Source organism: Heterocephalus glaber, unplaced genomic scaffold, assembly GCF_053883595.1.
Source record: "Heterocephalus glaber isolate CG9 unplaced genomic scaffold, H.glaber_assembly_v1.0 deba00000594, whole genome shotgun sequence".
Taxonomy (NCBI): Eukaryota; Metazoa; Chordata; class Mammalia; order Rodentia; family Bathyergidae; genus Heterocephalus; species Heterocephalus glaber.
Genome location: NW_028258151.1, coordinates 6,311,132 through 6,338,190, shown reverse-complemented (window position 1 = coordinate 6,338,190; position 27,059 = coordinate 6,311,132). Strand labels below are relative to the sequence as shown.

Below are 27,059 nucleotides of genomic sequence, written 5' to 3'. Positions count from 1 at the left end.
TGGACACACTATTTTCCATTCTGTATGCACTTATCCAACTGATTTAATACCACTGATTTTAATTTAAATAATAGGTTAACAACCAACTATAAGTTGATGCCTCCTGAAACCAGATCTCCAGCCCTGACTGCTCTTCTATACTTTAGATTTTATCAATATTCTCCTCTTTCTATCTCACTCCTATGATTCAACATCTTTCCCCCTAGTTTTGGTTATTCCTCTAATCATTCTCATGGCCCTGTCAACCTTTCTCCAGTACCTCTGGAGTTCATTTTTAATCTTACCTCCTATCTTCTCCAGTTTAGTCAATGGGTAGAGCCATTTCACATGATAAATGACTCTCACTTCTTCCTATATTTTAGCCTACTGGTCTACCACTGCAACTTGAACCTTCATTATCTACTACATGAAACACTTTATTTGTGTGCCTAACTTTTAGCACCTTTGCCTAAAATCTTCCATAAGTTCATACACTTAATACAATCAGACTAAAATACCAAGAAATATAACTATATAATTCTCATTCTTTAAATTATGAAATGAATTTCCATCAAATAAAAAGCAAAAATGATTTAGAATGTTTCATCAAAAAAATAGGTCTTCAATGAGTTAAATATGTGTAACCTAATTAAATACTGCACAGTTTATACATACTAATTAGATATAATTTGTTAAGCACCTTGTATATTTGTATGGTTTAATTATTAAATGTAACTGTAACATAAATATTTCCATATTAAGGGGGTATCATGATATTTCAATGCATATATAAACTGTGCAATATTTAAATTAGGTTATGCATATCTACCTCATCAAATATCTATATCTTTGATGAAATATTCTAAATTATTCTTTATAGCTTTTTGTGGTATAGAGTACTTTATTATTATCTGTAGTCACTCTACTGTGCAGTGGCACACCAGAATGCTCACGCACCATGGTCAGCACTTTACGTATGTTGTACCTTTAATCTCACAAAAGACAATGATAGTAACACAACTGTTATTCACTGAAAGCCATATTTGATGTGGTCTTTGATAAAAAGACATATTTTCCCATGATGTTTCCTTAAAAGGCAAAATTGAAATGTATAAACTTAGGTCCCTTGGAGGGCATCAATGTAGTAATGTGCTGGATTTAGGACTGGAACCTATGTGTTTGTGACTTCCAAGATTACTGGATATCACTGAGTTGCACGGTCTCTCAACAGAATAACTATGTCTGTCTGTCTGTCTATCCATGCACCATTTTTCCTTTAAATCTTTGCATACTGGCCTCACAGGTAGAAAAGTAAATAGAGAATATTAAAGAATAATCATGTGAAAATATACTTAGGATAATTTATTCTCACACCAAACTCAAATTAAAATGCATAAGAATACAAAAAATTAATATATTCTATAAAACAAAGTAGATACTGAGACTGATATTCTACAATGTGTTGAATATTAATAAAGTCAGTTTGATTCTATCACTAACCCTAAAGGCCATCATCTTCTGCCCAGTTACAGTGAACTCAGAAGGACAACAGTCTTGCTTTCTACACACCAAGTCTCCCATGAGGACAGCATCCTGCAATGAGCATGCACGCATGGCTTAGGAAAGGAGAATGATTTCAGTCCTTCAATACCTCTTGAGAGAAGGCAATCGGAGTTCAATGAGGGGATTCCCCAAGGGTGAGGGCTGTCTCCGGTAGGCACGCCGGAGGAGGAGCACAACGCTGGCCCACTGGGGCTGAGGAGGAACTGGCCCTGCTGCTTTTCTCCACCAAGAGTATTCTTGACCAAAGTCCTTGAGGAGGAAGGGAAGAAGACAGGAAAATGACCAAGAATGTGAATACCTTTAGCTTTAAATGAAAATTTTATGAAAGGAAATCAGAGATGGTTGAGAGAGTATATTTTATGTCTGATTTAAGCAGAATGGGGGCTACGACTCAAGTCGTTACACAAAAATATAATCTATACCTTTACAAGTGTGATTCTGAAATACATGGGAGACTATTTCCTGTCTCCCTGTCTGTATCCTCTTTCACTCAGTGATTTTGGAGCTTCTGTGGACATTTCAAGCTTTCACCAAAATCCAGTTTTCCTCTTCTCTCCAGTAAAAGAAAAATATGTCATTTTCCTGTTCCCTTGAAGTTACCTGCAGCCATTTAGACATGCTGTGGCCAGTCCTTCACAAATATAAGGACACAAATCACTTTCAGGCAGAAACATTCAACAGTATATTGAGACTTTGGGGCCTTCCTGTCTTCAGCTCTGAGGCTGCTACACTTTCCTGATGTCGGGAAGTGTTTCTGTGCCATACTCAGCAAAACACAGCTGATCCACATCCCAAAGTGTTTTCAAAAAACTTGCCTTCTTTACCTCTGAGGCTCTTTCCAACCCCATTCCAAATTATCGAATCTGCTCTCTGAAGCTACTCTGGAACTCCATTAATTAGAACAGGTACAGGGAGAAAGTATGGAGATGGTGCCATTTAGAGAGGTCAATATTCAGGGCAGAGGCATTGAAGGGTAATGGGATCAGCAAATGCTGAGTGCCATGGCTTTTCACTCTGCAGTTCTGTGAAGAGAACAAGTTCCAGACTGCTTTAGATTTCCCAAAATACCTGCCCCTCTGCCCAGGCAACTGCACAGGAATTTCCACAGATGAATCCCTGCACATATGAATAACAGGAGGAAATAAAAAGCACTAAGAGGAATCTGGTCAGGTTATTTGAGCAGCAAAGTAACATCCAATTAATATGTGAGAGAGTTCAATAAGAGCATTATATTATCTTCTTTCATGTTTCTAAGAAAAGAATCTATATTGAGAGTTTAATTAAAAGATAGGAAAAGCAAAGCAAAAAATGAAGCAACAATTGAGAGGATTTCCAAGGCAGAGTCTAACAGAGATATTATGTCATTAACGTTCCAGGCACTGAATAACCAAAACTAGACCTTTTTACTTCTATGGGGAAAAAAGGTGTTTCTTAGGGGAGAAATGAAGTAGATTATTTCACCTATGGAGTTAGAAGGAGGTAAAATAATGACATCAAAAAGAAAAGAAAACACAAACCAGATGATTGCAAACACTGATAACTACAAGGAAGAAGTAAAAGTGACAATAAGAAGCACAGGACGAAACCCTGGTTGGTGCTGTAGACTGTCTAGGTTAGGAAAGACTCAGAACTAAGACTCAGGCCATGTGAAGCATTGGGGTGCTGAAGTGTCACCCTCCGTGGGGAGATGGGGGGCTGGATTAGCTGTATAGGAACATCCCCTGCACACACATGAAGAAACCATGTAAAACACCTTGGAGACAGGCACTGGGGCCTCTGTGACCCACGACAGCGGTCATCCAAACAGCAAGAGTATTCTTTCATGAAGATTCAGCCAGAAAACATACACACTACCACTGTCTATTGATCCAAATGCATGTAAAATATTTAAGTGTATTTTGGGAAGGTAAATATGTATTTTGTAATTCAGAATATTTATATGTCTTGTTGCCCAGGTACAGAACATTTTTTTCATGTTAACACACACAGGCATGCACACAATGGTTTATTAAGTAGCATGTCAACTTGGAGGAAGAGTTTGAGGCCCTTCAGTATCATGACTGCAGTTTTGCCCCTCTGAGGGCTCCCTAGATCTTCATCCTTTTAGTTCTGTCTCTACACTTATGATGTCTATGACTTGCGTCATCTGCATGTTCAATGTTCAATCACCAGTTATATATAAATCAGTTGGGCTAAATCTGGTAGTTTTATTTTATGTTGACATTTGTAAAACCATTGGAGCTTTGAGCTAGGGATAATCTATATTTTTATGGGATAATCTACATTTTTATAGGAATAATGCATATTTTAATAGGACTACTCTGGATGCTCTGAATAATTGGATTAATAGAAAGCAAAACTTGTAATAAAATGACCAGTTGGAACCTAGCTGCACAGATTAGAAACAATTTAAGGTTCATAGGTACTTTAAAGAATAAGGAAAGAACTGATAAGTTTATGCCCTACCAAATTGTCATGGAGATAAAGTTAACAGATGAATATGCTAAGATATGAAGTATTTAAGTCAAATGAAAATGTAAAACTGTCGAATAAAAATGTATTGTTAAAAATAAAGTTTCATGGGGCCAGGGATTTAGCTCAGTGGTTCCACCGCCTGCCTCGCAAGCACAAGGTCCCGAGTTCTATCTCCGGTACCAAAAAAAAAAAGTTTCACAGTAAAACAAGGAAAAATGAGGATGAAGGGAAGAAAACATATCAAATATATTAGATAAAATATCATTAGTTAATTTGTATTTTTTTTTTTTTGGTACCGGGGATTGAACTCGGGTCCCTGTGCTTGCACAGCAGGCAGCGAAACCACTGAGCTAAATCCCCAGCCCTAATTTTGTATTCTTAAAATAACTATTTGTAGAAAAGCCAGCATATATATAGATATATATGAATACATATGAAATATATATCTATATATATATACATTTTAAATGTAAACTGTTTAGTTAATAAATTCCTTTTCTAAGACTTGCTGCTCTACCACCAGTGACCTCTATATTACCATGAAGAGATCAGGGAAGTGTACCATGCTTGAAAATATTAGTATCTGTGCTAAACTCTTGTGAGTTACTGCTAGTAAAAGTCATTGTCATGTATGGAAACACAAGGAGCTTCCGATCTGAAACGTTAACACAGAGAGGGACAAGAACAGCACCGGAACCTGCCCTGTTTTCAGAAGACAGCAGAATCAATCACACTGCAGCTGAATGGAATTACACTTGCAGCCTTTCCCGAAGTCCAAGCCATGAAGGTCATGTTTTATGCAGACATTCACCCCATTGTCCCCTAGCTCTGCCCCAGTGCATCTTTCATTCTTCAAAACTAGCATGCTCCCTTGTGCTCTCCTTCACTCTGCCAAGATTACACTCATCTCAATTTCTGAAAATTCTAACCTTGGGTATTTTCCTCTTTGGCACAAATCAGTTGTTCTCAACTCTATATTCACATTATAAACGCTTTTAGACAATAAAAACAAACAGCAATCTAACTCTGCCCTGTACTCAGGCCACTTGAAATCAGAAACTTTGGGAATGAAACATAGCTTTTTTAAAACTTCCTCAGATGAATAGCTGTTTCCAGAAAAACACAACTTTACAGGTATATTCCCAGGAAATCACTGATACCCGCTCTGTCAATAGGAATGTTTGTGAGATGTTTCCTTTCTTGCCAATGCAATCATACAATAAGGACTTTTGGGCTATTTTCTTTCATATTACATAATTATTATCAGATTCATCCGTATAATTTTGTGTATTACTTTGTTTGTACATTTACTATTTAAAAATATATGGTTGCTTCCAGTTTGGAGATATTTTACCATGCAGCCCCATTTGGGGCTTTATTTTTGTAAATGAAGTTACTGTACAAATTGGTGTACAAAAAAACTAGAAAGAAAAAGAAAAAAAGAACTAATTTTCTTCAGAGAACAAGCTTCCTCTGAAGCTTTCTAAGGTCCTCGAAACCCTTCCCTGCACATCATGGGTGTCAGGGCCCAGAGGCTGAGCCATGCCCGCGTGACTCATTTTTAACGCCTCCAGACACCACCCCTCTCTCCTTTGAAAGGAGAAAAGGCTCTCTGAGGAACACACTGTCTCTGTGCCCTCGTACCTCAAATGTAATTGGGACCGGGACTGGGATCATGTGTGGAAATGCATTGCAGGTTTCCAGCCAGCAGGTCTGGGACAGGCTGCACAAGCCACACGCAAAGCCCAGGGCTCAGGACCCACCTGAGAAGCACACATCAATACTGTTTATCCCTCTTCCTCAGGCTCGCCTGCTCACTGTCCAGTGCTTTTGCTCGAATTTATATTCTGGACCACAGACTTTCCTTGGCATCTTCTTTATCAGTCTCAGTGATACTAACATCTAAAGTGTATGATCTCTCCTCTCCTTCACTTCAATATTTGCATCTGGTCTGGAAGAAAAAGACTAAATTTTTAAAATTTTGATATCTCTTTAAAAAAATATTTACTGTTTATTTTTCCCATCTTCTACATCACCCTGTACCCCTTACAGTTCTCTTGATTTTCCTCTATGTTCACTGCCCTAATTCTGTGGATTCATTAAGAAACAGAGCACTTTGACTCTCCTGAGTTCTCAGAAGGGCTGTTTCTCTTTCCCCTCACTGTTAGTGAAGAGCTGAGGCAAGGTAAATGCTATACCATCTGGTATCCCATGGGCTGCTAGCCCTGGAACCACTGCTTTGTTCTGTGTGATTCCTGTCAGTGCCAAGACGTCTGCGTGCATTGATTCTAATGAACCCCAAGTGCTCACAGCACCCAGTGAAAGAACAATGGGCTCTGTCAGGAGGCAGGGATGCAACTTGCTTCTTAAATAAGGGGCAGCAGAGAAAACAATGGGATATTTGGGGCTCTTTTTACTGAAATGGAATTAAGAAATTTATTATTTAAATTTCCAGACTTGTTCCTTAAAATCTCATTCTGATGTTTGTTACCTTATTACTAAATTTTCATGAGCTGTGTGTTTTTACCATTTCTCATATTTAATGAGTGTCTTATTAGACATTTTAGGAAAAAGTATTTCAATGCTAGCAAGATATAATTTTAAGGTAGAAGTTTAGAAAATAATCTTGTACACTTTTAGGAGATGAGGATGAGTGTCTGTGTACTTACATGGCCAGCTCTGTAGGTCATTAGAACATAACCTATCCAACTTGTGTGGTTCTAAGGTGTTTTCTGACCACTATATTCTACATCTCTGCCTGTCTAAATGAGTTATAAATTTCTGTCACGATCTGCAGTGTTATAGTGATTTAGACTGTTAATTGTCTCAAAACCCCTAGCTAAAGATTAAAAGCAGAATGCAATTTATTTTTATTTTTCACTTTCTATTCACTTTCACCTTTTCTGATTTCTAGTTATTAGTCTTTCTGGTTATTCTATGCAGCTAATGTATTTTTGTTTGCAACCTCAGAAATAGCAATAATAACAAAAAGCCCAATTTAAAAAGAGAATTCTTAAACCATTCCTTTTGCAATACACTTAAAATGATGTAATCCACTGCAAATATCCTTAGAAGAAAAATAGCCATCTTTAGCTCAGTTTTAAATAATTTGTAGGCTTTCATATGAAGTTAAATGGTGTTTTCTTTTTTTTTTTGTACTGGGGACCAAACTCGGGTCCTTGCGCTTGTGCAGCATGGGGTGAAACCACTGAGCTAAATCCCCGGCCCTAAATGGAGGTTTTTAAGATATCTCCTTTTCAAAGTTCAACTGATACAGATATTAAAGTATTAGAATACAGGGAGAGAGTTATTTAATGAGTAAAATAGTAAATAACATGGTATAAAGTGAAAAAGGATGCATCTAATGGAAAAATTGTGTTCAAATTCAGTGCATAGTGGTAACTTAGCTTTCACAAAGTAAATGAGCAGGATTCACCACATACCTTTTCCTTAGCCTAATTATTACATCTGCACTTACAGACAGGTCTACAAGACAAGGACTGAGCAACCATGGCTAACACGTAGGACTCACTAGCTTAGGACTGGCAGACATAAAGTGACAGATTTAACATAATGTGTATGAGAAAATCTGATGAATCGCATTTGATAAATGACCTATATTATTAGTTAATGTGTAGATGTAGCTCACTGACACACGTAACTACTTTGTTTTTACATGACATCGTTACTTTTTATCACCCGGAAACAAAAATGTTTTTGGGCCCAGTGTTGCTTAACAAAGTAGTAGGAAATAATTTTTTATGTAGTTTGCCCATACTGGTGAATCATTTTTTATTCTGTAATACGAAGATATAAAATTTAGAGTGAATGCATATAGTTTATTAGACTGCAATAAAGAAAACAATAAAATTATTTTTGAGTCAGGTTTTCACAAATTAAAATTATTTTCCCTATTTTATTCTTTAACCTTAAACAAATCATCTAAAGTCTTTAAGCATAAGTTCTAGGAGTAATAAATTGTGAATAATAACACTGACCTGGCCTTAAGTGAGCAATAATACAATAAAGTATTGAGTTCAGTACCTGACACAGAAATTCACCCATCCCAACAAAATTAGCATGTGTACCATATTACAGGCATCATGGCTGACTAGGAAAAGAAAGAGACTATAATTAATTAACTGAGATTCCTAAAATATGACACACAGACAGAAATTATTATTTTAAGAGTACTTACTACAATACTATGTGTATTTCAGTTCAGTAAAATAGCTGGATAAATCAAACCTAAGTTGTGCTTTGAAATTTAAAATCACACCTTGGCCGATTGCCACAAAAACATCTTTTTTTCCACTGAAATGAATATACAAATATAAGAAAGATTTCTCTTTCTAAATTTGCAACTGTATAGAAATATTGAGGTATTTTTCCTAAAGAGATTTTTCAAATTAAATTACAAAAAGAATGAAAGCATTTTTCTGTAATTTTATTCTGTTAAATAATTATGTTGTGCTTTGTTTTCTTAAATTTGGGTTTTGCTAAATTTAACATGTCCTGTTAGAAAATAGAGAAAGTAAAATTTTACAATGCCAAAATGAGAAAGGTGCAGTTAAATGCAATTAATTGTATTAAATTAGGCATATAGATACGTAACAAAATTTCCTTTTACATCCAGAAAGCAAGGAGCTGAAAAGTCCTTTTCACAGTACTTGATATTCTAAGACAGGCTGAGATACAGATTAACTGAAGAATCCTACAAAATAATAGGAGTTGGGGTAACAATACAAGACTGGGGGTCTGACAAATCAGAGTAGGGTGATATATGTTCATTGCTTAATGTTATGATGTTATGGCTTGTAAAAACTTACAATTGATGAATATCTTTTGGCTTCTTGACCTTTCTCTAGCCAGCTTGTAACACACACACACACACACACACACACACACACACACACTCATTTTAATCTTGCAAGGAGAAGAAAATTTCTCATATTTGGTTAAGGATATCCCTAAATTCTGAAACTGTGTGAACCTTCACTTTATCAGAAACATGTTTATAACATGAAATTTAACATTGGAAGCAAAGTGGACCACTTAGTTGATCTATGTATGGAGATAAACATTTATAATTGAACTAGTGTTTGTCCTCTATCACATTTAGACAATTTACAAATCATTATTTCCAAATGGATGGATTTGATACATTGAAAGTTCATGACTTATTAAAGAAAGAATGTGATTTGGATCAGTGGTTTCAGAAATTTGTAAAGAACTGTATAATTACTCATACTAGGTTTACTTTTATAATTCACAAATTATAAAAATATACATTTGGCCCGGGGATTTAGCTCAGTGGTTCCGCCACTTGCCTCACAAGCACCAGGTCCCAAGTTCGATCCCTGGTACCAAAAAAAAAAAAGTGTGCATATATATATATATATATATATATATATATATATATATATTCATTTGATCTATGCAATTGAAACAAAGATAAAGTGAAATTTGCACTTATGTTTGCACTTAAATATCTACAGGTGTAATGAATGATATATACATTACTTCTCTTGACCATATCAATCTGCATTAAAACATTGTGATAACTACATGAATAGTTAAATGCAAAGGCTGTCTTAGTAAAAGGAATGATGCTTTGTAAATCAGAATCACACAAACCTTGCACATCTTCAGAAAACAGCTCTGACCAAGAACTTAATTGTTCCTGTAAATGATCTGTGTACTGTTTGAATAGGTGTAATTTATTTACTTGGAAATTACCAACACAGATGCTCTGGCCCATCACATACCTCCTTTGTATTCAACTATGATTTGATGGTTCCTGGTACAAAACTAGTCCAAGTCAATTAAAAAGCAAATAAATAGTCTCAGAGGAGGGTAAATTGCCTTCTGTATCTTCATGAAGCAGTGTGCACCAGCAAGATAACATGTCAATCTGTTAAAATCTCAGGGAATCCATCCTCCTGTGCTGCTAGTAGCAGAAAAGCTCTATACTTTGAACAACTGTGTAAGGTCATTTGTCTAAATTGTAGCAAAACTTAAGGGACAGAAAGGCCATAGTATTTTTTGCAATACATTAATCTTGATTTTAAAATAATGGAGAATGTTTCACAAAGTTCATGATTTACACATTTTGTTTGCAGCTTATTTCAAAGGCTTCTCCTTTACTCATCTGAAATAGAATGATGCAATGTATGTGCAAACCAGAGGCAAAACCAACAGCATTAGAGTTGTTCAGGCTAGATGATTTATCTAAGTAGTCTCTATGCAAACATGTGCTAACGTGGCTATTTCAAATGAGTTACTTAAGGCCACCCATTAATGCGACTAAATACTGCCCCTCCTTGATTCTGCCCACAAGTTTTTAGTTTTATAGAATTTTGTTTCTGTTGCACAGCAGAATGATGAGCATTAGAGTTGAGCTGATGATAGGAACATTAAATATGCAGTTCCATTTCATTGTCACAAAGATATTTTCAAAACGTGTTTATTATTTCCATTTTGCATTGTGTAATATTATAAAGAGATAGTTTTGTCATAAAGATTCTGACTCAAGTTTCGGAAAATTCACTGCCGATATTTTCAGCTACACTCCTCTCTGCTCTCCTGGCCTCCAACGTATTCCACTGCTAATGAGAAATTCTAGGTTTTCCTTACTTTGGCTGTGAACATCAAACAACACAGCCCTTTTCCATACATCGGATTCTACATTCTGGCCCAATACTCTCAGGACAACACACACCCTGCCAATCTCCTTTCTTTGCTTTTTCTTAGAAAATTCCATTATGTAACTAATAAACTTTTTATACCTTCTTAGTACTTATGGCTACATCAGGAGCGACTCTGCAGGGAGTCCCACTCTGCATAAGTCTCCCATGGACATGTAATGTAAGTGAGCACAAGGAGTAACTGGTGGAAGGATAAAGGCCACTCCAGACTTGCCTCACGTCTGTGAACTGGGACCATCTAGTGAGACATTGAGATATCAATCTTTCTTTACAAGCTCTGCTATTTACACCAGATTTTGAGAAACAATACACTCTTAGTAAATGTCTTTACTTTTTCAACTAAAGGTTTGGTTTACCTTATGAAGTATTCTCTTACTTTTCTCTATGGAAGCAAGCTTTCTGTCTTCATTAGCAAGAACACTTCTGCCCAGGAATGTGCTCTATTTGCTGACATGTTGAAAGTAATGAAGTAAAGCTTGGGATGTATCGGTTATAATAATAAAATTGCCATCATAGTCTCTAATGTCCATGCATACTAGCTTACACAAACTTCTGGTTTTTAGCCAGAAATAAACATGGGTCCCCATAAGCAAGTTAAATTTCCCATTACATCTAAGTATTTTTTGTGAGCAGTCTCAAAGTACAAGTTAACAGAAAGCTACCGGGCTGATGACCACAGCAACACAAAGAGGAAAATGGTGCTGTTGAAATACAGACTAAAAAAATACAGACTAAAAAAATACAGACAATTGTAGTGTAGGGCATATGGATGATGATTTTTAAGGAGCACAAGATTCTGATACCATCAGTTTTTCCAGTATGGAAATGCTACTAGTGGACACATTCCCAAGCCTCTGAATAGTTTAGAGCAGGAAGCTGCCAGTTACTAAGCCAAGTTTTCTTTGCTACTGGTGTAGTTCAGCTTGGCAACTGATGAAAAAGTACTACTATTTCCAAGAGCCCGGGACATCGTTTCCAGACAGCCCTTGCTGGGGGCCAAGAGTTCTCTCAACTCAGCACTCAGCAAGCAGGGCACTGCCATTCTGAGGCTCTTCGGGGTTACAGCTATGAATCGTGATCCCTCACCCTGGAGATCCCAGAGCTGGGGATGTTGATGGACCTGGGTTTGGCAGCTACTAGAAAAGGGATCAGTGTAACAGGGGAGGTTCGATGCATGGAAACTGTCCCCTGGATTATACTTCAAACCAACATTTTTAACTGTAGAATCATCAAAATATAAGTATGCTCAGTTGTGTAAGAAAATGTGAAAAATATACTCAACACCATTCTATATAAGCTCTGCTATGGGAAAACATTCTGAGTAACCTAGAATAGTTTTACAAAATACCACTGGGACTATAGAAGTATACAAATAGCACAGTAGGTACTGAAGAATATTTGAACTGCTAAAAATAATACTTAAGTATATAATACGTGTGAAAAATATAAACTGTAATATAATAATAATAAAAATAATTATACATATAATAAAAATTAAAACAATCAATATAAAATTCCCATTGGACACTTTTAGAAAAAAGAAAACTAATACCAAAAGCAACTGTTACATTTTCAATAAAACTAAGAAAATACAACTGGTAAACAACAGAATAGAGCAGATAATCAATATAGTAAACATTTGCAATGTTTTCAATCTAGCCATCAATTGAAGACACTAAGTGGTTTTAGCATTTTCCATCTGAAAATATGCACAGTTGGTACTAACTATATATTAACATGATTAATGGTATGTCTTGTGTAATTACTTATAAATTAAGCAGCCCATTTTTAAACTCCAAATTATTAGTGAAGTAAAACTTCTATCAATACATAAAGTTTACATCGCTTACTCTGTGAACCCTGTAGAATCACATATAAATAACCAGGTTGCCTATTCCAAGGAAATAATGACCTTAGAAAAATGAGGAGAATATATTTTTCTGTTCAGAATTCCAGTATGTCTGTCCTTCCATGTATATTCTGTGTTGCATTATGGAGTATTTTATATGTTCACAAACACTTTCAATTATCATGTGAAAAATAAGGTCAAGTTAATTAGAGAAGACTAAATGTTAAAGTATAATTTTCAAAACTGAATTATGTAAATTTTATATAAAGGCAGAATAACGAGTGCCTGTATTCTAATAGAGGAAGTCCAAACAAGCGAAACTGAAACTTCATAATGGCCACTAAGCCTACCTCCCACTCCCCCACAGAAAGACATCCTCCTTTCTGGCCAGTAACACTGTCTGCCCTTGGCTCCCATGCTCTGCAAGGGAAAAGTAGCCCCAAGTATTAAAGCCATAAGCAGATGAACCCTTTACCCTAAAGGAACACTATTCCTATTTCTTAAGACAGTTTAGTAAACATCCAGGAAAATATATCAGACTTTCAGAAACCCAAAAGATCTAAGGAAGAATTGTCTACACAAAATACATCGAAAGAACACATATTTTAAATAATACCACAAGTGTAATGTTAACCATGTAAAATTCATGTATAAATATTCATATACATACAGTATAAACCAACCTGACTTCTGAGATTGATAAATGAAAATACAGAAAAAAATTAAATACAGAAAAGCCAAAAAAATCTGCACACTTTACTATAATAAATCACAAGACAAATTCTGATAAAGAAATAATAAAAACTATAAAACTATGTTACCGGCAAAAAAATATTATAGCTATATTTTTCAGCCAGAAGAGGGAAAGCTTTGTATTCAACAATAAGGTTGAATGATATGACTTGTGAATATATAAAATAAGTTTTTTGGCTGGCATTGAAGGTATGTTCAGACTTTTAATGAAGTGTATGACAAAATGCCAGCTATCCCCTCATCTTCATTTTGCAAATATACGATCTCCCAAAGAATATGTATTTCCCAGCCAGATGGGTCCCTAGGCTAAGTTATCAGAGGTGAGGAATATGCAGAAGAATATATATGCGACTGTGTCCTCACATGTTTAGAAATAAATTTCTCTCTCAAAACTTGGACTTGAGTTCCCTATGAATTCAAGGTTGGATTGGAATTTGTGGCAATCCTCCTGTCTAAGCCTCCCAAGCGCTGGGATTACAGGGGTGTGCCACCATGCCCCACTTAACAAAATTTTATAAAAATTACATACCCTGGAATTTTACAGCATGATGTTTTGATACACATATATACAATGAAATAGCACAGCTAATTAACATAGCCGCTTCACATAGTTGTCTGTATATGTGCGTATGTAGAGAAATTAATTTTTTTTAGGAATGAGACAATAAATATGCTTGATCCTAGATAAGTAAATAAAAATTATAAAGAAAGCAGATCAATTTAAAATTGAAGAAAAAAATCAATTTAATATTAAAATTGAGATCTATTTTAATAATGGCAGTTTAGAATATAGGCCAGAGAATACAGATCAGAATATTCAGGAACAGTGTATGTAAAAATAAATAATGGACCAGATCTGGAGCAACATGACTAACATGCAAATTTGGAAAAAATGAAAAGTTGAGAAAGTCTGTGATCATATGGGTGATGGATTTGTGCGTCTGGAAACCAGTACAGATGTTTTTCAAAACAGAGATGATTTGGGTTTAAACTCTGCCTTGGCTACAGAAGTTGGAAGCTGAGTGATGTCAAACCTCAGTAATTTAGATGAAGCCTAAATTTATCTCACTGCATTACATATTTAACACATATTTCCTTATCTTTTATTTGGGACAATGGATTTGATTTCTTGGGAAATGATAGAGAAAATAACATTTTAGCTATAAGTGAAACACATGAGTTTTTTTTTAGTATTTCTAAAGGCTAGAACAGTAAATTAAATCACCTAGCATAATTTTGCATTTTTAGAACATTTAATCAAACATTTATGATGTCTTTACCCAAAATGTTACCTTTTGAAAAGACAAATCAATTTTATAAAATTGTATTAGAAGTATGAATATCAATGAATTAAATTTTTTTCCTATTTTCCCTCATACTTGATACTCTTTGTCTAAATTGTTTGCAAATTGCGTAAAATCCCAGTGGTTTAAATGCTGTATTATTCTAAACACACTAGTGTGAATATAGATTTATTCAGTAGTTTGTTCAGTAGATATATATATATATATCATATGTATTTATATTGCATTATATTTATATATTACATATTTATATTATATATAATATATACATATACACATTGTTTAGTATGAAAATTTTCTGTAAAACAATTCTAAGACTATTAAATAGAATCTTATTTAACAATAAAATGACAATTTTTTTTGCTTAGGTCTAGAATCAGTCATCTGTTTAATTTGGCATTTTGGTACTAGCTGTTATTTGTGATTTTGTTTGATATGTTTGATCTGGAAGTTTAGCACTAGCTATTAACTGTGATTTTATTTGCTTTTACAAAGCTCTCTAGGATGTTTTCCAGGAAACAGTTTTGTACATGGAGATTTTCTTATTTTACTCCGTTACCCTAAAATTGGCATTACCTAGTTAGAAGTTGTGGACTAATAACACAGGCTTAACAAACTTGTTTTTAAAATTCCATAATACACATTCTGCAGTGAAAGTTTCTTTCACAACTAAATTTAATAAAAGTATTGACTTTCTTGGCAGAAATACATATATGTAATAGATACAATATGTAGTATATCCTAAAACACTCATGCATTTTTATCAGAATTAGAAAATAAAGACAAATTAAAATACCCTGTCTACATAGTAGTCTTGATCACTAAGTGAAATCTGTTATACATTGAAGATTTTGTGCCTGTTATACTAGAAAAACTTGACTGATACATGATTTATGAATAAAATAAATAAGCCATAAGGAGATACATGTAAATTAGATACATATTGTTATTAGGCAATATAAACTAAGTATGAAAAAACTTTATTTAAAATCAGAAATGTTCAAGCAAGAATAAGTAAGTTGTAGCTACTGTTTATAATTGAATTAGCTCACTATCATGGTGCAGATCAGAGTTGAAAATCTTTGTCCAGTTAAAATTGAGCATTGTAAATGTCATCTTTGTACTTAATGTTCAATATAGTGAAAATTTTAGTCTATATTGAAATCACTTATTTCTAATTATTTGTGATAGCATTATTTGAGCTAATTTGAGAAACTAGCCCCAAGTCTACTCAGCAGATACATCAGAGATTCAATATGTCAACATTGTATAATTATAATATGTGAGCCAGAGCTCAGGAGATGGGCTATTTTTTGTTTTGTTATTTTATTGAAACAGGCTCTCACTATGTAGCTCAGGCTGGCCTTGAACTTCGGGCTATCCACCTGCCTCAGCCTCCTGATTGCTGGGATTAGAGGCATGTACCACCATGCCTGGCTGAGCCATTTTTAATTTTAAAGAAAACATGATAAACATAATTAAAAGCAAATTGCTGAATAAATTTTAACATAAATGATGAAGATTAAATTTATAAAACACATTATCAAGTGTGAAAAAAATCTGTTACAAGATAAAAATTACAAATTATAATTTATTTCTTTGTTAATTCATCAAAAAAGATTCATGTCATATGCACATGCCACAAATAGTGTAGACATTTGGAATACTGTGGTGTATGTAGAAGTTTTCTAATTGCGGTGCTTACAGAAGTAAGTCCAAGTAAGAAGATAAAAATTAACCAATAGTCACCTAAACACATGAGTAAAAACATGTGGTTAAAATAAAGAATAGATATATATTTCCATTAGAAGTTATACTAGAGGAATTAACTGCAGTGTATTTCAAAGATGAAATAAACCTTCACTTGTGATACATTACAGCACATCAATTAAGCCCAGTCCAATCATGGGTCAGGAAGACTATCCAGTCAGGAGCTGAGTGGCAAAGGCTCTAAGTACTCAGCCCAGTGGAGAAAGGAAGAGTCAGTAGCTACCTGAGGTTAGGTGGAGAAGTCAGACTATGCTCAGAGGAGACATGGTCAAGTTAGCTACTTAATATTAAGGCCATGGGAAAACATTTGTGTTCAAGGTAGGGATGGAGTAGAGTATCAGTGAACAGGTTTGTGTTTTGGAAAATTCTGCCTTCTGTGTAAAAAGAAAAACAGGAAGTTACTAAGTTAGTACAGGTGAGTGATCACAGGTGCTTGAAATATGAAAGTGGAAAGACTAGGAAAGAGGTTGGTAAAATCCAGAAATAGATATTTCAAGATAAGTAAAATAGAATGCACGGTGAATTGGGTGGCATGTGAGAGTTGGAAGAGAAGCAGGGATAAAAAAAATTATTTTAGTGCATCATGTTTGCCAAAACAAGCCATAGGTTTTGAGTTTTATATTATTTAAGTACTCGTCAAAACATCAGTAAAACGTAATTGACGTAATTAAAATAGTACCAGTAGGTTTCCTATCAGAGGCCAGAATGAAGTGGCTCATATTCAAGTGCTGACACATAGTAACTGTCAACCCTAAATCCTATGATTAGGGGTACTTGAGACCAGGTAAAATACCTGAGAAAATACCTGAAACCGGGTAATTTATAAAGAATATAAATATTTTTGGCTCACAATTCTGGAGGCTGAGAAGCTTGAGGGCCCCTAGAGGCATCTGCTCAACATCTGGTCAGGAACTTCTTGATGCACCGTAACACCGTGGAGGGCAGCACCTGGTGAGAGACAACGCAAGTGAGAGCTTGGGTCCCTCCGCATCTTTTTACAGAACCACTAAGATTACCCTTGTAGCCCCACTCACAAGACCTTCTATAATTATAGTAACCTTTCTGGATCCCCATTTTGAAACATCATTAACAAATAATTTGTGGATTAAGTTTCAAACACATGAACTGTAGGAGGACATAATCAAACAAAGCATCCATCTTTCAAGAATAAAAGAAAATGATAGTTGGAGGGAAAGAAAAACTAAGAGAATTTGTAATCATAAGATCTCCTCTAGGGCCAGGGATTTAGCTCAGTGGCACTGCGCCTGCCTCATAAGTACAAGGTTCTGAGTTCAATCTCCGGTACCAAAAAAAAAAAAAAAAAAAGATCTCCTCTAAAATTGTATCTTTAAAAAGTTCTTGAAACAGAAAAGAAGTGATAAAAGAAAATATCTTGAAACAACAAGGAAGACAATAGGGTAGAAGGAACAAAAAGTATAGGTAAATATACTTTCTTTCTCTTTAATTATGTTTGAACCTAAAACCTAAAAGATTATCTAATGACACTCTCAATGTATGCATGATATGTAAGACAAGTATCAGAGTGACTTCCAGACATGGAAGGTTTCTACACATCATTCAAAATCGTGAAATGCTTCCATAGATCTCTGCAATGATGGAACAGGTTCTACTTGCCTCTGGGGAGAGGTTATGGGAATCTACCCATGATAAATGGGACAGATCTATAAATGCACACTGTTTCCATTCAATTGCCTGATTTTGTTATATTATGCTTGAATTTAACCACTGGGGAAAACTGGGTGATGAGTAAAGGGAATGATCTTGGAATGACTGCATATTCCTGTCATGGCATAATTGTCCCTCATTACAAAGGTTACCAGGGCACAGGAGGGAGCTCTGACTTGCTGTAGGAGCAAACCCTGTGATGTGCTGAATATTTCTGAATGTTGCCAAGCTGTATGGCACTTTTCCTGACTTCTCTTCCAAAACTGTGAAGGCTAGAAGCTAGCAGATTATTCTAGGTGTCAAAACACTTTAAAAACAAAACATGTCAATGCTGGGTTTTGAATTTGGCCAAATTATCCTTTATGAATGAACCAAATAAAGACATTTTCACATGAAAGAAAGTAATGAGTCTTTTGTCAGCCACCATTTTTGAAAATCATGTGATACCTTATAAAATTAAACGTATACTTAACCAGAAATTCTATTTATACCTATTTATCCACATGGAGAAAACATGGGTTTACAAAAGGATTTTCCCAGAAATGTTCACAGTAACATTTTAATAACAGAACAAAAAAGTTCAAAGATACATTAGTAGAAGAATGAGTGGCATATTGTTATATTTCCATACAATGAAATATTCTATGGCAGTAAAAATGAATGATTTTTTAGACATACAACACCACAGTACTTACTGTAGGATATTTAGTATAATAAAGTGTCCTGTTGCATTTATTTGAAATCGTAAAACAAACATATTTAATATATAATAGCTCACTGGGCATGTGTAAGAAATTCTAATGTAAAGAGAGAAAAGGAAATTCTTCTGGTATATCTGCAATATACTACATCCATGTAGGATTTTGCATAGGAATGTGAATCCATCATGATCCAATAATATTCCACATACTAAAGAAACTAATAAAAATTTCTGCTTATATTTTTTCCTTGTGACCTATGTTCTCTTGTTTCTTGAGACCACAGATCTCAGTTTGTACCTTGCCTGGCCTCTGCCTCATAATTTTCCTGCCTCACGGTCCACAGTCCTGATACTACAGGCATGGGCCACCACATCTGGCTCAAGGTTACTATTTAAATGATAAAAATATTAATTTATGCAATTTAAAACACATGGTTGCAATATTCATACAAACGCTATAGCAGCAGGGATTTAAAGAAAATAAAATGATGAAAAACAAGCTGAGATCAATTTAAAGATTCCTTCATTTCATTTTCTCCAGTTATGGGTATGTTACCCTCCAAAACAGCTTCTCCCAAAATCTCTCCCCTGCTAACATCACCGGAGATTTCGCCTTTGTGTTCCTGTGGCTTCCTGTGGATTCATCTACCATGGTATTTCCTTTTAATATAGCCATCTCTATTACTACACTACAAACTCCTTCAGGCCAGAGACTGTGCCTCATTTATCTTTAGACTCATTGCCAATGCCTGGCACAGAATTTGCCTATAACTAGCAGTCAGTAAAGGATCAGAATAGCAATTCACAATCATGAATGATTAAGTGAAAAAATTCCCCATCCTTTTCTACTATTGTACAACAGTGAGTTCTTCAGTGCTGGCTTAAATTGGGGCTCACAAATTAAAATGTCCTTATCATCCAGTTAATAAAAATGAGTCAAACAGGCTCAGCCAAAAGGCTTTTAATATGTACTAAACTGAAAACCCTGAGTCATATCTAAAGTAAGTCATTTGGCCCTGTATGTCTGCTAGGAATATGAAGTCAGAGATTCAAGTTTTTCTTTTTAAAGAGAAGAGCAGTTTTCAGTCTTTTCCTAAGTTCAGGCACAACTTTACTCATTAGCTAAATATCTAGGTCATATATATTACAACTCAGTTCTAGGTTCTGGCCAAAGAAGGCCAGTTTGTAATCTTTGCTACAAAATGTTGCAGGCAAAATAAACAGGAGTGAAAGCTACTGCATTAGAACGTGCTTATACTGTGCATTAAATAAGCTCAAAGAGCAATATTTATTTCTTCAACTTGGAAATTTTGAAAAATATAGTTACATATCTGTGGGTAAAAATGTTTGAGTAGAGAGACCCATAAACTAGTTGTTCATGATTTAAACAAGTATCCAACTATGAATGTCTAATATTGTCTAATAGCTTGGTACTTGATCCCAAAGCATTTACCAGAATGGATCCTTGCTTACAGACTTAATTCAGATCTATAAAGCAAACTCCTCTTATCATTCTTACATTTTTCTCTTTCAGCCACCTTGTTAATTATGCATTTACTTAAGATCAACCCTTATATGCTTTGTAGTAGTCTAAACATGAAAGTACTTAACCCAATGTCTGTTCATGATCATGAAAGAACAAATTTCTTTCGCCATTATTTTACTCATGTTTTGAGACTCACAGGTACACGTAGACTATTCTTTGCCTAAGCAAGTTTGAATAACCTTTTTTATAATCACTGGAAAGGTAACACCTTTGGGAATTTCCCATATATATTAAATTCCCATATATATTAAATTGCTACTTGCAATCCAAAAGACATTATAGACATTATAGACATTATAACTGAAATAAAAATGGAAAGGGGATATGTGATTTTGCATTTTTAAAAATATCTCTTATAAATATATTATTTCTTTATTTGTGTCACTACTGTGTGGAAATTATATGTATTATCTGTAAACTGTCTAGTGGAATTAAAATTGAAACTTAATAAATCAGTCCAGTAAAGTGGCTTAATGGATGCCTATACCTCTAGACACTTGTGGCTGAAAAATATTAAGTGACAGAATGATTAAAGCACTGATATATTTTAATAAGGGACTCAAAGACTGTCTAAAAGGAGAAAAATGTGAAGGAAACAAATGTTTAATTAATGTAAGTAACAATTCCAGGATTGAATGACGCTTAAAGGGAGATTTCATAATCAATATATCATAGCAATATATTCAAGCTGCTAGAAATTAAAATTTAAGAATTAAATGAATTCTAATTCCCTGAAGGTTTGCACCCTCAGCATGCAATAATACATAGCTTGATCAAGAGATATTCAGCATTGCTTACATTTTTTCACCCAGTTTTCTGAATTTACCTAATGGGAATTATGCTCTGCAAGAAAGCATCTCTGATTTCTCAAATTAGCAATTTATAGTCAACATAATAGGAGCACATAAAGAATACATAATTTAATTCACATATTAATTGGCTTAAGAAGTATTTCCATTTTGGTTACTCTTTGATATTAAGAATAATTTGATTTCAATTTATTTTTCATATGTATTTGTGTTTATAACATAATTTTAAATTCAAGTTCAAATTTTTATAATACTTTCTAATTTGATATATCTAAAATATCAATGGAATGAAAACTATTGATTATATAAGCTTCCTTTTTTGAGGGATATTCTTAAGTAGATACACATGCAAATGGGGGTGTTAAGAATGCAACAAAAGTTATTCTTTGAAAGAAAAGTATGTTTGGAAATTTCTTTGAAAGAAAAATCTAAAAGCAATGTTTGAATTATTAATAAGAAAAAATATTTTTTCAAGGCAAGAGCAAAATTATCTTACTATGAGAGCCAATTATTCACATAGAAAATATAAAAACAAAAACAATAATAATGGTCCCATTAACGTTAATTCTCTTACATTTAGAAATAATAAAATTCCTGAATGCTACAAAAGGGAAAATGAGAAAAAAGCAAGTAGGGTATGAATCAATACTAAATATTTTGTTCCTCAATCTTGTTACGTTATAGTTTATAATATTTCTGTTCATAATTACCAAAGCTATGCTTTGGCTTCACTGAATATTTTCCTGGTCTTTTTTTTATTTGTTCATTAAATACTGTTTATTTTCATTCTTTCTTATATAATATATCAATTATTCAGTGCTATAAGCTCTTTGTCTAAGGACAGCTTTGACAGAGGTGAAGCACTACAAAATGACAAGGTGAAACAAAACAATCCTTAGTAAAAGCACTGCCTGATGATCCTCAAAAACATAGAAGGTAGTATTTCTCAATATGTTCTTGGGAAATGGTTATTGAGGGAGAATATGTTTATGGCTTAGTTACTTGGTGATACTCAAAAACGGTGTCTGGGAAAAGTCAGCATGATAGCAGCATCACATGATTTTTTAAATAATACTTCAAGGATGAACAAAAGCCAATGACTTTGTAACTGTCTGGAAAATTCTGCAGCAGAGAAGAATACATTGGGAAAGTATTAGAGAATGCTCTTAGGGTCATCTACTGTTGAAAGGAGGGAAGGAAAGGAAAGAGGACTGGTAAGAGGGACAATTTCAGCTCTGGTACAGTCATCAACGCACCATGTGGAGAGCTCTAAAATTAAAATTCTTTTGAGAGTCATCCAAAGGAAGGAAGTGGGGAGATCCATGATTAGATTTTTGCTGCCTCAGGGAAGAAACGTAAGATCCTCTGACAAGGTGCTTTCTGAAGAGATTTGGCTGTGGAGGTATCTTTACCAGCATTTCTTCTGGTAACTAAGAGCATCAGAGTGAGCTCTTGGTCCAGCAGAAATGACAATAACTCGTTGATTAGACAGTAATGTTTTAAGAATATTTTATTTTAACATGCTCTTTTGTTACATTTATACACATTTCATTATGTTTTAGTTACATTTTAGATTAGTTGTTGTAAACCAAAATATATTTTTATATTTAACACATTGGCACATAGTTATTCATCTATTATATAACATCTAATTTTTTCTGGAAAAGATTCCTAAAGTTAACTGAAAAATGTTTACATTATTGGTTATGATATGAACCATTTACTTTGCTGTTATTTTATATGTATATTATAGTCTTCTTTTGATTCTAATCCTTCACTAAAAAGATAACTTGTGAGATATACAGATATTTTTTAATTACTTCATTTATTAAAAAAAGAAAAATTTTGGGCCAGGGATTTAGCTCAGTGGTGCCACCGGCTGCCTCGAAAGCACAAGGGCCTGAGTTTGATCCCCCTGGGACCAAAAAAAAAAGAAAGAAAAATTTTGAAGAAGGATCATTTTGGGATGTATCAGTTTTAATGCATATTAATTAACCAATAAAACACATAATGATATTTTTAGTACTTGCAGTAGGTCACAAAACACAATAGTGCTTTTGTTCTTGGTTAGCCCTTACCTCATGGGCCTGCTATTGTCATAGATCTCTCCAGGAGTCTAGACAAAAATAAAGTGCGTTGCTAAGAATTGAAATTGCATTTGCTTTCTTTCCTTACATAATTTTATCAAGTCTAAGTTACACTAGGTAAGAACTGCGTATACTTGTTACATACTTTTCACACCTTAATGTTGTGGAAAGAACCACAGCCTTTCCTTAATCCAATGTTAATGTTCAAAAACCCAATATCTCAATATATGATTACACTTGAAAATAGGGCCTTTAAAAAGTAATTAGCGTGAAATCTTACGAGTGGCCTAATCCAATCCAACTACTGCCTTTATATATAAAAATAAATTTATGCAAATACAGACCAGGGCCACATGACAGAGTGCTCACCATTTAAAGAGGCAGCTGGAACATGAAGATCTGTGAGCCTAGGAGGCAGGCATCAAAGAAGACACACTTGCTGACATCTAGATCTGGACTCACCTCCTCTCTGATTATGAGAAAACCAATCTCTATTTTTCAAACCACCCAAACTGGGATATTCAGCAAATTCACCATTAAAGAAAATGAACTTTTAAGCTCTGCCTCTGTGCTGGCAAGTATTAGTAATCTTACTTTATACAAAAATTGCCAAAGAAGGAAATAGTTTATGCTGAAAACGTCAATAAAAAAGCCCATTCTTTACCATACTAGAAGAATATTAATCATTTCACTGTTCTAACCCATAGACATGAGTTGTCTTTTCATTTATTTGTGATTTATTTAATCAAGTATTTTTATTTTTTAGTTTACAAGTCTTTAAACTCCATAGTTTGTTTAGCTTATCATTATTTTATTTTTTTTCTGCTAATGTAAATGGGATTTTCTTCATTTCATTTAAAAGTTTTTCTTAATATATAGAAATAACTGATTTTTATGTATTAACTTTGTGTCCTACAATATTTCTTATTTATTCATTTGTTGGTTTAAATATTATTTTGTCTTCAGAATTTTCAATGTATAACATCACATCACATCAAAACAAAGATAAATTCACTTCTTCCTGATTTTGCTGCCTTATTTATTTTTTATGGCTAATTGCTATGGCTAAAAGTTCCAGTACCATGTTGAATGGAAGTGGTAAGGTTGGCCATCCTTGCCTTCTCTGATTTCATGGGGAAATTTTTAATACTATCCAAATCTTTGCTATTCTCTGCCTTCTACTTACTTTGGCTTTAGTTTGTTTTTGTTGTTGTTGTTTTGACCTTAGTCTGTCCTTTTCTCTGAAAGTTAGATTATCTACTATATTTTTTCTTTTATAATATAGGCATCTGAACTTCCAAATATTTAGTACTGCTTTTGCCATTACCCATACATTTTAGTATGTTGTGTCTCCATTTTTGCTTGAGATATTTTCTAATTTTTGTTTCACTCATTATTTTCCAAAATATTTTCTAATTTTCTTTTTCGACCTACTAGTTCTTTAGAAGTATATTGTTTGATTTCAATATATTTGTGAATTTTCCTTTTGCTGATGATTTTAGTTTTATTACATGTTGATGATAAGCATATTTGGCCTCTTTTCATTCTTAAATTTGTTGAGACTTCTTTGTGACCTACATGTGATCTATCCCAGAGTATGTTTCATAAGTGTCAGTTAGGTTCACTTAATCTATAGTGTCATTGAAAAGTGGGATATTTACATCTCTTATTAGTGAGTTTTTCTCAGTACTATTATTGGCTATTTCTCCCTTCATCTGACAAAGTTTGCTTTCTGCATTTAAATGTTCTAAAGCTGTTGTACCTTTACCATGAGCTATGAGTATACCATAAACTTCTTTGTCTCACATGGTAGTTTCTGACTTAAAGTCCATTTTGTCAAATATAAGTGCAGCTACCATGCTCTCCCTTGCATACTGTTTGCATGAAATGACATTTTTCTATCCCTTCACTTATTCTGCACATGTCCTTGATTCTAAGTTGAGACTTCTGCAAAGAGAATATACAGTAGTTGGATATTTTTGAAAAATTAATTCAGTTATTATATGACTTCTGATTGGAGAGTTTAACCTATTTACATTTAAAATAGTTATTGATCTTAAAAAGAAGGATTATTCTTCTTGATGCCATAAACTATCTATTGAGGAGGAGGCAGCTTATGGAGACACCATGGAGGAGGCCTGATGCTAAGTCGGAAGGCTAGCCTCTCAGAGCTGAGCTACCTCCTGAGGAGCGATTAGCACGATGATGTGGACCTCGGACCTACAACTGTGATAACCTGAAATTCTGCCCTCTGGAGTGAGCTCTGAAGATCCCCTGGATCCCCAGAGGACACCACGGGCTGGGGGGGAGCCTGAGCAGAGAAGCCAGTAACTCAAGACAAGGCTTCTGAATCACAGGAACTAGGGTGTGCTTGTGTTGTTGTAAGCCACAAACACATGGCAATCGTCACGCGGGAACAGAAACTGATACTACCTCAGTGGCACGCTGTGCAGGCCTCTTCACAAGACTTCCGGGAAGATGGCGGAGTGGGGCGCAGCCGGAGTGCCTCTCCAGTTAGGGTTCCAGGCCCTGGAGTAAGGCAACGTAAGCAGAAGGAAGGAAGGGGTCCCCGGAACCCAGGAAGGAGCCGAAGCGAGAATTAAGCCCAGGAGGCGAGAAGAGAGCTTCCAAAGAAGAAGTTGGAGGTACTGGTGGCGGCCCTACCTGCGCCGGGATCCCAGAGGAAGGGCAGCTCACCCGCAGGCCGCCGAGGCCCGGGACCCCAGGCCTCCCGGAGAAACGCCCGGGAGTGGGCGGCGATGAGCGGAAGGCAGGCGTGGGTGAGCTGGGGTCCGGACGCCCACAGAGGACCCGCCTCTGTCCATCCAGGAGAGGCCTGCCGAGCTCTAGCGCAGGTGTCGGGCTCAGGCCCTACGGGCTGGAAGCGGCCCGTACCTGGGGAGCTGGAGCTTCTCACAGTCACCTGAAATAAAGGCGCTGCTTTCCTCACCACAGCCTGAGATGACCTATAGATGTTACTGCACTCGGTGCACGCTACTGATGTAACGTAAGGATCCTTCTAGCTGGGAGAAACCCTGAAAACTCTTTGCCAAGTGACAGAAATCGAAAGAAACACGACACCTTTCGGAAACAGGAAGTTACCTCACACTTGAAGGTTCAGTAGCATAACTGTGATGGGGAAGCAGCTGTCTTTGCCAAACTTCTCATATATCACCAACCAGAAATGCATCTTCAGTGTCAAATAATTGTTATTTTTTCAATAGAAGATAATTGGAAATTCTCTGAAATATATCTGACTTAGAAGGCAAGACAGAGTTTGTTATTATTTCGGAGGATTTCTGGTACTAAATAACAGCAGAGTTGAAAAATCTAAGGCAAGTTATTGAAGCAAAAACCTGATGTTTATTAAAAGTAAATAATAAATTTATCTTGGAAGTATTAAATGACTGATTATATAGAATGGAAAATAAGTAGAATCATAACAGTTTTGTGGAAAATAAAAGGACGTTTTTATTGAAAACAAATATGAAATTGATTATAACTTGACAGCCCCAAAGTATATCTATTTTTAGGCTAGATTTATAAGAAATAAAGTGATAGTGGGAGCTAGTCTAACATCATGTCCAATGAATATAGTTTCTAGTGCTTGCTTATAAGTTTACATGTGACTATATAAACCTAGACAGAATTTAGGGAAATGTAATGAATGTAGAAGTAGTGTTAAATGACCGAAGAATAAGTAACTTGTAAACGATATATATGAAAATGAGATTTAAAGGAATGTTTGCTGTTCTCTCAACTATGCAATCTTCCAAGAACAACTCATAAGCTCCACGTCACACATCAAAAAACTGTTGGACATAATGCTGG

At 35.0% G+C, this 27,059-nt stretch overlaps 2 long non-coding RNA genes across 7 annotated transcripts in view; one reads left to right on the top strand and one right to left on the bottom strand.

Annotated features, from left to right (window-relative positions):
- The window catches only part of LOC110349521 (uncharacterized), a 113,545-nt gene that overhangs the window by 77,319 nt on the left and 9,167 nt on the right, over positions 1-27,059 (top strand). The window lies entirely within an intron of this gene.
- Positions 618-26,307, bottom strand: LOC110349522 (uncharacterized). Its single transcript, XR_002395544.2, has 3 exons — positions 25,893-26,307; positions 17,251-17,348; positions 618-1,791 (listed from the first exon to the last, which is right to left on the bottom strand). It is a non-coding gene; the product is annotated as an uncharacterized LOC110349522 (long non-coding RNA).